This window comes from Cyclopterus lumpus, chromosome 7 (genome assembly GCF_009769545.1).
Source record: "Cyclopterus lumpus isolate fCycLum1 chromosome 7, fCycLum1.pri, whole genome shotgun sequence".
Taxonomy (NCBI): Eukaryota; Metazoa; Chordata; class Actinopteri; order Perciformes; family Cyclopteridae; genus Cyclopterus; species Cyclopterus lumpus.
The window spans coordinates 365,199-373,039 of record NC_046972.1 but is presented as its reverse complement, the minus strand read 5'-3'; positions in this window follow the sequence as shown (position 1 = coordinate 373,039).

Genomic DNA, 7,841 nt, shown 5'->3' with positions numbered 1-7,841 from the left:
TGTCCATATGAACCCTATCCATGTGAACCCTGTCTATGTGAACCCTGTCCATGGGAAGCCTATCCAAATGAACCCTATCCAAGTGAACCCTGTCCATGTGAACCCTGTCCATGTGAACCCTGTCCAAGTGAACCCTGTCCATGTGAACCATGTCAAAGGAGAACCCTGTCCATGTGAACACTATCCAAGTGAACCCTGTCCAATGTGAACCCTATCCATGTGAACCCTGTACATTTGAACCCTGTCCATGTGAACCCTGTCCATGTGAACCCTATCCATGTGAACCCTATCCATAAGAATGCTATCCATGTAAACCCTGTCCATGTGAACCATGTCCATGTGAACCCAATCCATGTAAACCCTGTCCATGTGAACCCTATCCAAATGAACCCTATCCAAGTGAACGCTGTTCATGTGAACTCTGACCATCTGAACCCTGTCCAGGTGAACCCTATCCAAGTGAACCCTGTCCATGTGTACAGTGTCCATGTGAACCCTATCCAAGTGAACCCTGTCCAGGTGAACCCTATCCAAGTGAACCCTGTCCATGTGAACCCTATCCAAGTGAACCCTGTCCATGTGAATTCTGTCCATGTGAACCCTGTCCAGGTGAACCCTGTCCATGTGAACGCTATCCAAGTGAACCCTATCCAAGTGATCCCTGTCCATGTGAACCCTGTCCATGTAAACCTTGTCTAGGTGAACCCTGTCCATGTGAACCCTGTCAAAGTGAACCCTGTCCATGTGAACCCTATCCAAGTGAACCCTATCCATGTGAACCCTTGCCATGTCAACCCTGTCCAGGAGAAGCCTGTCAATGTGAACCCTGTCCATGTGAACCCTATCCAAGTGAACCCTATCCAAGTGAACCCTGTCCATGTGAACCCTATGTAAATGAACCCTGTCCAAGTGAACCCTGTCCCTGTGAATTCTATCCATGTGAACCCTGTCCAGGTGAACCATGTCCATGTGAACCCTATCCAAGTGAACCCTATCCAAGTAAACCCTGTCCATGTGAACCCTGTCCATGTAAACCTTGTCTAGGTGAACCCTGTCCATGTGAACCCTGTCAATGTGAACCCTGTCCAGGTGAACCCTATCCAAGTGAACCCTCTCCATGTGAACCCGGTCAATGTGAACCCTGTCCAGGTGAACCCTATCCAAGTGAACCCTATCCATGTGAACCCTATGCAAGTGAACCCTATCCATGTGAAACCTATCCAAGTGAACCCTGTCCAGGAGAACCCTGTCAATGTGAACCCTGTCCATGTGAACCCTCTCCAAGTGAAACCTCTCCAGGTGAACCCTATCCTTGTGAACCCTGTCCAGGTGAACCCTATCAAGTGAGCCGTGTCCATTTGAACCCTGTCCATGTGAACCCTATGCAAGTGAACCCTATCCAAGTGAACCCTGTCCATGTGAACGCTTTCCAGGTGAACCCTATCCATGTGAACCCCGTCCATGTAATCCCTTTCCAGGTGAACCCCGTCCATGTGAACCCTGTCCATGTGAACCCTATCCAAATGAACCCTGTCCAAGTGAACCCTGTCCATGAGAATCCTGTCCATGTGAACTCTGTCCAAGTGAACCCTGTCCATGTGAACCCTGTCCATGTGGACCCTGTTCATGTGAACCCAATCCATGTGAACCCTGTCCATGTGAACCCTATCCAAATGAACCCTATGCAAGTAAACCCTGTCCAATGTGAACCTTATCCATGTGAACCCTGTCCAAGTGAACCCTATCCAAGTGAACACTGTCCATGTGAACCCGGTCCAGGTGAACCCTACCCAATTGAACGCTGTTCATGTAAACTCTGTCCATGTGAACGCTGTTCATGTAAACTCTGTCCATGTGAACCCTGTCCATTGTGAACCCTGTCCAAGTGAACCCTGTCCATATGAACCTTATCCATGTGAACCCTGTCTATGTGAACCCTGTCCATGGGAACCCTATCCAAATGAACCCTGTCCAAGTGAACCCTGTCCATGTGAACCCTGTCCATGTGAACCCTGTCCAAGTGAACCCTGTCCATGTGAACCATGTCCAGGTGAACCCTGTCCATGTGAACACTATCCAAGTGAACCCTGTCCATGTGAACCATGTCCAGGTGAACCCTATCCAAGTGAACCCTGTCCATGTGAACCCTATCCAAGTGAACCCTGTCCATTTGAATTCTATCCATGTGAACCCTGTCCAGGTGAACCATGTCCATGTGAACCCTATCCAAGTGAACCCTATCCAAGTAAACCCTGTCCATGTGAACCCTGTCCATGTAAACCTTGTCTAGGTGAACCCTGTCCATGTGAACCCTGTCAATGTGAACCCTGTCCATGTGAACCCTATCCAAGTGAACCCTATCCATGTGAACCCTATCCAAATGAACCCTATCCATGTGAACCCTTGCCATGTCAACCCTGTCCAGGAGAACCCTGTCAACGTGAACCCTGTCCATGTGAACCCTATTCAAGTGAACCCTATCCAAGTGAACCCTGTCCAGGTGAACCCGATCAAGTGAGCCCTGTCCATTTGAACCCTGTTCATGTTAACCCTGTCCAGGTGAACCATGTCCATGTGAACCCTATCCAAGTGAACCCTATCCAATTGAACGCTGTTCATGTAAACTCTGTCCATGTGAACGCTGTTCATGTAAACTCTGTCCATGTGAACCCTGTCCATTGTGAACCCTGTCCAAGTGAACCCTGTCCATATGAACCCTATCCATGTGAACCCTGTCTATGTGAACCCTGTCCATGGGAACCCTATCCAAATGAACCCTGTCCAAGTGAACCCTGTCCATGTGAACCCTGTCCATGTGAACCCTGTCCAAGTGAACCCTGTCCATGTGAACCATGTCCAGGTGAACCCTGTCCATATGAACACTATCCAAGTGAACGCTGTCCATGTGAACCATGTCCAGGTGAACCCTGTCCATATGAACACTATCCAAGTGAACCCTGTCCATGTGAACCCTATCCAAGTGAACCCTGTCCATTTGAATTCTATCCATGTGAACCCTGTCCAGGTGAACCATGTCCATGTGAACCCTATCCAAGTGAACCCTATCCAAGTAAACCCTGTCCATGTGAACCCTGTCCATGTAAACCTTGTCTAGGTGAACCCTGTCCATGTGAACCCTGTCAATGTGAACCCTGTCCATGTGAACCCTATCCAAGTGAACCCTATCCATGTGAACCCTATCCAAATGAACCCTATCCATGTGAACCCTTGCCATGTCAACCCTGTCCAGGAGAACCCTGTCAACGTGAACCCTGTCCATGTGAACCCTATTCAAGTGAACCCTATCCAAGTGAACCCTGTCCAGGTGAACCCGATCAAGTGAGCCCTGTCCATTTGAACCCTGTTCATGTGAACCCTGTCCAGGTGAACCATGTCCATGTGAACCCTATCCAAGTGAACCCTATCCAAGTAAACCCTGTCCATGTGAACCCTGTCCATGTAAACCTTGTCTAGGTGAACCCTGTCCATGTGAACCCTGTCAATGTGAAACCTGTCCATGTGAACCCTATCCAAGTGAACCCTATCCATGTGAACCCTATCCAAATGAACCCTATCCATGTGAACCCTTGCCATGTCAACCCTGTCCAGGAGAACCCTGTCAACGTGAACCCTGTCCATGTGAACTCTATTCAAGTGAACCCTATCCAAGTGAACCCTGTCCAGGTGAACCCGATCAAGTGAGCCCTGTCCATTTGAACCCTGTTCATGTGAACCCTGTCCAGGTGAACCCTCTGCAAGTGAACCCTATCCAAGTGAACCCTGTCCAAGTGAACCCTGTGCAAGTGAACCCTAACCAAGTGAACCCTGTCCATGTGAACGCTGTCAATGTGAACCCTGTCAATGTGAACCCTGTCCAGGTGAACCCTATCCAAGTGAACCAATCCATGTGAACCCTGTCAATGTGAACCCTGTCCAGGTGAACCCAATCCAAGTGAACCCTGTCCATGTGAACCCTGTCAATGTGAACCCTTTCCAGGTTAAGCCTATCCAGATGAACCCTTTCCATGTGAACCGTGTCCATGTGAACCCTATCCAAGTGAACCCTGTCCATGTGAACCCTATCCAAGTGAACTCTGTCCATGTGAATTCTGTCCATGTGAACCCTGTCCAGGTGAACCATGTCCATGTGAACCCTATCCAAGTGAACCCTATCAAAGTGAACCCTGTCCATGTGAACCCTGTCCATGTAAACCTTGTCTAGGTGAACCCTGTCCATGTGAACTCTGTCCATGTGAACCCTGTCCATGTGAACCCTGTCCAAGTGAACCCTGTCCATATGAACCCTATCCATGTGAACCCTGTCTATGTGAACCCTGTCCATGTGAACCCTATCCAAGTGAACCCTGTCCATGTGAACCCTGTCCATGTGAACCCTGTCCAAGTGAACCCTGTCCATGTGAACCATGTCAAAGGAGAACCCTGTCCATGTGAACACTATCCAAGTGAACCCTGTCCAATGTGAACCCTATCCATGTGAACCCTGTCCAGGAGAACCCTGTCCATGTGAACCCTGTCCATGTGAACCCTATCCATGTGAACCCTATCCATAAGAATGCTATCCATGTAAACCCTGTCCATGTGAACCATGTCCATGTGAACCCAATCCATGTAAACCCTGTCCATGTGAACCCTATCCAAATGAACCCTATCCAAGTGAACGCTGTTCATGTGAACTCTGACCATCTGAACCCTGTCCAGGTGAACCCTATCCAAGTGAACCCTGTCCATGTGTACAGTGTCCATGTGAACCCTATCCAAGTGAACCCTGTCCAGGTGAACCCTATCCAAGTGAACCCTGTCCATGTGAACCCTATCCAAGTGAACCCTGTCCATGTGAATTCTGTCCATGTGAACCCTGTCCAGGTGAACCCTGTCCATGTGAACGCTATCCAAGTGAACCCTATCCAAGTGATCCCTGTCCATGTGAACCCTGTCCATGTAAACCTTGTCTAGGTGAACCCTGTCCATGTGAACCCTGTCAATGTGAACCCTGTCCATGTGAACCCTATCCAAGTGAACCCTATCCATGTGAACCCTTGCCATGTCAACCCTGTCCAGGAGAAGCCTGTCAATGTGAACCCTGTCCATGTGAACCCTATCCAAGTGAACCCTATCCAAGTGAACCCTGTCCATGTGAACCCTATGTAAATGAACCCTGTCCAAGTGAACCCTGTCCCTGTGAATTCTATCCATGTGAACCCTGTCCAGGTGAACCATGTCCATGTGAACCCTATCCAAGTGAACCCTATCCAAGTAAACCCTGTCCATGTGAACCCTGTCCATGTAAACCTTGTCTAGGTGAACCCTGTCCATGTTAACCCTGTTAATGTGAACCCTGTCCAGGTGAACCCTATCCAAGTGAACCCTCTCCATGTGAACCCGGTCAATGTGAACCCTGTCCAGGTGAACCCTATCCAAGTGAACCCTATCCATGTGAACCCTATGCAAGTGAACCCTATCCATGTGAAACCTATCCAAGTGAACCCTGTCCAGGAGAACCCTGTCAATGTGAACCCTGTCCATGTGAACCCTCTCCAAGTGAAACCTCTCCAGGTGAACCCTATCCTTGTGAACCCTGTCCAGGTGAACCCTATCAAGTGAGCCGTGTCCATTTGAACCCTGTCCATGTGAACCCTATGCAAGTGAACCCTATCCAAGTGAACCCTGTCCATGTGAACCCTGTCCATGTGAACGCTTTCCAGGTGAACCCTATCCATGTGAACCCCGTCCATGTAATCCCTTTCCAGGTGAACCCCGTCCATGTGAACCCTGTCCATGTGAACCCTATCCAAATGAACCCTGTCCAAGTGAACCCTGTCCATGAGAATCCTGTCCATGTGAACTCTGTCCAAGTGAACCCTGTCCATGTGAACCCTGTCCATGTGGACCCTGTTCATGTGAACCCAATCCATGTGAACCCTGTCCATGTGAACCCTATCCAAATGAACCCTATGCAAGTAAACCCTGTCCAATGTGAACCTTATCCATGTGAACCCTGTCCAAGTGAACCCTATCCAAGTGAACACTGTCCATGTGAACCCGGTCCAGGTGAACCCTACCCAATTGAACGCTGTTCATGTAAACTCTGTCCATGTGAACGCTGTTCATGTAAACTCTGTCCATGTGAACCCTGTCCATTGTGAACCCTGTCCAAGTGAACCCTGTCCATATGAACCCTATCCATGTGAACCCTGTCTATGTGAACCCTGTCCATGGGAACCCTATCCAAATGAACCCTGTCCAAGTGAACCCTGTCCATGTGAACCCTGTCCATGTGAACCCTGTCCAAGTGAACCCTGTCCATGTGAACCATGTCCAGGTGAACCCTGTCCATGTGAACACTATCCAAGTGAACCCTGTCCATGTGAACCATGTCCAGGTGAACCCTGTCCATATGAACACTATCCAAGTGAACCCTGTCCATGTGAACCCTATCCAAGTGAACCCTGTCCATTTGAGATCTATCCATGTGAACCCTGTCCAGGTGAACCATGTCCATGTGAACCCTATCCAAGTGAACCCTATCCAAGTAAACCCTGTCCATGTGAACCCTGTCCATGTAAACCTTGTCTAGGTGAACCCTGTCCATGTGAACCCTGTCAATGTGAACCCTGTCCATGTGAACCCTATCCAAGTGAACCCTATCCATGTGAACCCTATCCAAATGAACCCTATCCATGTGAACCCTTGCCATGTCAACCCTGTCCAGGAGAACCCTGTCAACGTGAACCCTGTCCATGTGAACCCTATCCAAGTGAACCCTATCCAAGTGAACCCTGTCCAGGTGAACCCGATCAAGTGAGCCCTGTCCATTTGAACCCTGTCCATGTGAACCCTGTCCAGGTGAACCATGTCCATGTGAACCCTATCCAAGTGAACCCTATCCAAGTAAACCCTGTCCATGTGAACCCTGTCCATGTAAACCTTGTCTAGGTGAACCCTGTCCATGTGAACCCTGTCAATGTGAACCCTGTCCATGTGAACCCTATCCAAGTGAACCCTATCCATGTGAACCCTATCCAAATGAACCCTATCCATGTGAACCCTTGCCATGTCAACCCTGTCCAGGAGAACCCTGTCAACGTGAACCCTGTCCATGTGAACCCTATTCAAGTGAACCCTATCCAAGTGAACCCTGTCCAGGTGATCCCGATCAAGTGAGCCCTGTCCATTTGAACCCTGTTCATGTGAACCCTGTCCAGGTGAACCCTCTGCAAGTGAACCCTATCCAAGTGAACCCTGTCCAAGTGAACCCTGTGCAAGTGAACCCTAACCAAGTGAACCCTGTCCATGTGAACGCTGTCAATGTGAACCCTGTCAATGTGAACCCTGTCCAGGTGAACCCTATCCAAGTGAACCAATCCATGTGAACCCTGTCAATGTGAACCCTGTCCAGATGAACCCAATCCAAGTGAACCCTGTCCATGTGAACCCTGTCAATGTGAACCCTGTCCAGGTTAAGCCTATCCAGATGAAACCTTTCCATGTGAACCGTGTCCATGTGAACCCTATCCAAGTGAACCCTGTCCATGTGAACCCTATCCAAGTGAACTCTGTCCATGTGAATTCTGTCCATGTGAACCCTGTCCAGGTGAACCATGTCCATGTGAACCCTATCCAAGTGAACCCTATCAAAGTGAACCCTGTCCATGTGAACCCTGTCCATGTAAACCTTGTCTAGGTGAACCCTGTCCATGTGAACCCTGTCAATGTGAACCCTGTCCAGGTGAACCCTATCCAAGTGAACCCTATCCATGTGATCCCTATCCAAGTGAACCCTATCCATGTGAACCCTTGACATGTCAACCCTGTCCAGGAGC